The sequence below is a fragment of the Alligator sinensis genome, unplaced genomic scaffold (genome assembly GCF_000455745.1).
Source record: "Alligator sinensis unplaced genomic scaffold, ASM45574v1 scaffold1254_1, whole genome shotgun sequence".
Lineage (NCBI taxonomy): Eukaryota > Metazoa > Chordata > Crocodylia > Alligatoridae > Alligator > Alligator sinensis.
Genome location: NW_005842997.1, coordinates 171,301 through 176,649, shown reverse-complemented (window position 1 = coordinate 176,649; position 5,349 = coordinate 171,301). Strand labels below are relative to the sequence as shown.

General features: G+C 36.6%; 1 protein-coding gene across 1 annotated transcript in view; it reads right to left on the bottom strand.

Moving 5' to 3' along the window:
- LOC102380524 (metabotropic glutamate receptor 7-like) overlaps positions 1–5,349 on the bottom strand; it is a gene marked incomplete at its 3' end in the record, with an annotated part of 337,318 nt that overhangs the window by 302,839 nt on the left and 29,130 nt on the right. The gene's annotated exons all lie outside the window — the stretch shown is intronic.

Here is a 5,349-nt window from a genome sequence, read left to right as displayed (position 1 = left end):
GAAGAGCGTACAGAAAAAAACAGAAAGGATCCAGAGATGAGCGACAACTATGTTGAAGGAGTTAGAGTGCAAGCTGTCCAAGGAAAGGTTGAGAAAAAGAGGTATGTGTAGTTTGGAAAAAAAGGAGATTAATGAGGAACATGACAGCAGTTTTCAAATATTTGAAAGGCTGCTACCAAGAAGGAAAACAACTGTCAAGAAAAGGCTGAATAAGCACTTAACAGGGATAATTTAGAAATAGCACATCCTTTAATTGTGCAGGGGGGTTGACTAGATGACCCCTGAGGTCCCTTCCAAACCTATGGTTCTAAAATCCTATGGGTGCTGAGACGGTTATATTCCTTTCTGAATGCAAAAGATTGCTCAGCTTTTTGTGCACTCTCTACAGGCCACTGGACAGACCACTTATTCATCAGCCAGACGGATCGTAAGCCTGCAATCAGACCTGTTTACCTCTGCTCCCTGAATAGGTTAGATATTTATTATGCTGCACACACAATTCATTTTTATTTTACTCAATAAGTGCAGATGTATTTGAATTATTACATCATTTGGAAAATGCAGAGATATTATTAGGAAATGCAGTTTTGAAGGAGAGAGGCTTTTTGTAGATGAGTGAGAAATTCATGACTTGATAGAACACTGAATTCAATGGCCTTGTAGAAAAAAACTGTAATGAATCATTTTTTGATCAATTGTACATTCAAGCCATTTTATCTTATTTATGGACAATTGTCCTCATGGCACTTGAGCTAGTAAAACAATTCATATTTGCTTACTCAGACAAAGACACATTTAATTATGTACTCTTTTTTTGTTTTTTGGTTTTTTGGGTTGTTTTACAAATAAAGTTACCCATTATGAATAAAAAGCAGTTCAGTTAAAGCATTTTTTTTCTAGAAAATATACAGCAAATCCTTAACAGAGAAGAGATGTAAATCTTGAAAAAGATATGCAGAGGCATAAACAAACAAGCAAACAGACGTTTTTCTTGGAATGGACTATAATATGTTAAGAATGTCATGGTGGGTATATTATTATTATTATTATTATCATCATCATCACCATCATTTGTAGCTTTCCATTGCAAAACATTTCAAAGTGCTAAGATTACTGCTCTTTCCTTCCCACCCATTCCCTTTTGGCATAAAAAGAGTGTTATATCATTTCATCCATCATTGATGAGCACTCACTTGTAAGTGAAATTCAGTTACTAATCAAGATATTGATCCAGCATTCTTTAGCTCATCAATGACAGTATTCCCCCATTCATTTCAAATAGGCACAGAATGAGGCTTCAACAAAATTACTGAACAGTTTAGGAGGGCAGGAAGCAGAGAGTAATGTTGTATCAAATTAAAACTTTGTTCTGTTTATTCAGTGTATTGTGCATACAGGATTGGTTGGGTGCATGACAGAAAGGAAATCACAGAAGGAAATTACTTAAAAGAAACTCAGATTTTCAGACACTACATAGCAATGAGTAATTTTTTTCTGAAGCTTTTTTCTGCCAGCTTTTCAATCAGTTCAGCTTGCATAATGACTTCATTTCATACCAGCACTACCATTTATCCAGAAGTGAAACACCTTCTTAAAGAAGGATTGCCTTTGGGAATTATCAGGCTTTCCTACTCAAGGACATTTGGGAAGGAGTGGAGGGGGGAAAAAACAAACTCTGGGCTGGAAAAATTAATGCGCTTTTTATTATTCTCTTCTGATTTGCCTTTAGAAATATAGATATTTATACATCACATACACAAGATTTACTGTGGCTGCTTGTGAATATTCATCTTCTCTTTGTAACAACAGCAATTACCTTGCTCCTGTCTTGGTTATTGATCATTTGATAACAAATGCATGTTTCATCAATATATGTGTTCATTTTTCTTTTGACAATCTACTTTCGCCATCTTCTTTCCCCACCTATTCTCCTCCTAGTGACCTCTTATCCCATTTCTCACTTGGATCACTGTTCCTGCTTGATCTCTACTCAACTATGTCACTGGCCCTCTATTCATTTGCACCTCTCCATCTGTGTTCTTCTGTTTTCTCTTCGGATACAGGTTATTGGTTCCATTAGTTCTAGTAAATGTTCACCTTTCTTGACGTTTTGATTTCGGCCAATGGACTTAAGAGGATAATTTTAACCTTAAGCACTTTGTTTCCTGCCCTGCTGTCATATTAAATGGCAGAGATTCCTAATTTGATTTTTTTTCCTTGTCCCTACATGTGTAGAAGACAATGTGAAATCTGGGTATGTTGGAAAAGCATATCACAGTTGTCAAGTCCCACTACTGCTCTAAGACAGTTTTGCTTTAGAAGAGAGAAAAAAAAAGTGTAAAGAGAGTGAACCAGAAAGACAAGGATGCGAGAGAAAGCACTGCATGGATAATCAGCCCTAGAAAAGATTTATGGACCTAAGCTTCACTAGATAGAGCCAAATTCTTTCTTTCCAACGTGTAACAGGACAGGTGGTTCTGTGGCTAAAGCTATGAATGGGACCCATGCTATCCAAGTTCAATTCCCAGCTCTCTCACAGGCCTTGCATATGATCCAAAGCAATTCTCTTCTTATGCCTCTGAGTTTCCCATTGGTAAAATGGAAATAATTCATCTTGTCACAACCCAATTAAGTAAGTGCCCATGCCACAAGCAAGAGATACTATTTAAAGCAGTTTTATTTTGCACTAGGTTAACTAAGGGTTAACAAAATGATAATAACAGCTTCTTTGCTGTGCTTGTCAGCAAAAAGAGATTTATAACTGCGACACTAACTAGAAATGAAACTTAGCCTTCTGTGCTTTACATAAATCATTATAACTGGTCAGAGAAAACAGGGAGTAGCCCTGTGAAATAACACCCTAGCGAAAACCGCTATATAATTGGCGATTCTAATTAAATTTATGACGTGGCGAAAACCAATTGGCTATTACACAAATAAAACCCGTTTTTTTACTTCCGCGAAGGGGGAGAGCGACTCCGTATACACCTGGAGACCTCTGAACATACGTGTCAGAGTAAACTGGCAATCTGATCACTTGCCAGTCAGTTCCCCCGTCTTCGACCCTATCTCAGACGTAAATCGACGACGATTGCCAGCCCGACCATTTCTGCCCGAACATTTCCGAACACTTATGCAGACCGACCTACGAACTCTTAAGCTGTAACTAACCAAGTACCTCTGACTTCTGTTGTTCACCACCTTGACGGTGAGTAAATAATCTTGCTTTACAACCGATAAGCGTCTGCCTAATTAATTATACTCCAAGCGTCACAAGTATCCGCCTCATGGCCTTCTAAGGCCCCGGACCGCCCCGCCGCTGCAGTGCACGGCAGCGACACATCTTTCTTCCCACCCTTTGCCTTTTTTCTGCTAAGACTGTATATTCTTTAGAGCAACAACTGTCTCTTAATATGCACTTGTACTAAGCCTAATAAAATGGGGCCTGGATCTTCGCTGGGGCCTTCAGGAATTCCCATACTACACAAACAGTAACGAAACAAGCTGGGATCAAGGCAGAATTTTATTATTTTCAATGCCCAACAGAACTCAAATGCTTTTGTTTGCCTTTTGTTATGGAGGTTTAAATTGCTAAGAGTCTAAGTTTTCACGCTGGATTTTCAAAGACTGAAAATAAACTGCAATAGTATTGCAAGTAGGTATATTTGGGTTTTTCAGCTGTGTCCAGAATTCAATTTTGCCCAGAAATACTCTTTGGGGATTTGTCTAGTCATTTTAAAAGTCCTAATTTTAAATCCATTTAAATGTATTTGTGTACCTTTAGATGAAGCTCATTCAAGCATTTATACCACAGTAATGAATTGCATGACATCAATGTATATACTGAAAGAAATCCTTTACTTTTGTAGAGAATATATTAGTAGTGATTTATAAATTCAATAGTCAAGTTCATTGGTATGCATAGAGTCAAGGGACCTTTGTTAAGTTAGGACATTTGATGATGGCTGTTTGAGGAGATGCAGATTGAGAAATTCCTTTCTATTTTAATGTCAGCAAATTAAAAATATTTTAATGAATTCCAATTGTTCACATTCTCAATGCTTTTGAAAAAGGTCAGTATTTAAACATGTTATTTTAAAATGCCTACTGCAATTTGCATTATTGTTCGTAATTAAAAGGAAAAGTTCTTCATGTTAAAAAACCAAAACAGTCTTACGGGACCTTTCCATTTCTAACAGTCAACCCATTTCACTATTTGTTGAAAATAATGAAGATTTTATAAGTGTAATGAAGATGATAGTTAAACAGTGACCTTTTTTTCAAGTTATATACAGTTCATGACTTTCCTGAAATACGCACTTCCTAAAACTCATCAAGGCAATACACTATCCCATCTATCCAAAAGTACGTTTGCAAATTTTCAAAAGAAATAGAGTTGGCAGGAAAAATTAACTGCTTTGTTCTGTGATCTAACTACACAAAATTGGGGGGAAAAGCCTGGACTCGGGTCAACAAAAAACATTGTTTAATCTCCCAGTTACTAAATCCTTTTTAAAACTGAGCATGGTTAGAAATAAAAATGCCAGATAAAAAATGAAATACTTTGAACATTCATTTCTAAGATTTCCTCCCATTTTTTTCAAACCAAACTATTGCCTGTATTCAACATGAATTTATGAATAGGTCCCCCAACAGAATTGGATTAATTGATTACTACATAAAAAATAAATAAATTCCTCAACTTGATGAGCAAGCTTTTCGCCTTCATATCACCGATTCAAATATAGCAGGCAGTGGCAGAAATCAAGAACTAATGTTTGATGCCATATGAAAAAATATCTAGTTTAAGTAAAATAATCAGCAGCAGTCAGTCTTGAGTACTGGCAATTTGGTAACTTCATGATAACCAAATTTTCATGCTAACAAGAGACATATTTAAATATATGTAGAACTGTAGTACTGTTAAGTCAGCATATCTATGTATATTTGAGATAAGACAGCTTCCTCTAATCTTCATGCCAAATACTTCCACTACAATGAAGATTTCAGAGCCCATCCAGTTCTCTTTGGTGGCCTTTGAACCACTTGGTCCACAGATTCAGCTGATGGGAAGGATCTCAGGAAGGTGAAGTTTCTTCATTCCCACAGGTGTTCTGGTACTAAGGCAATGAAGGAGATTTACCAATATTCCCCAAGTCAACCAACCTCTGTAACCATTATATCGCTACTTTAGCCATGTTGCCAATGATTTATGTTCATCTTTGTATATTTAAAAACCGTCCATGGTGTTCTGGTTCATAGGTGCTAAATACTGAGGACAACTTTTTGTTCACTCCATGGCTGCATCCTTCCTTCCAGAAATAAATGCTTATAAAGTGAAATCTCTCT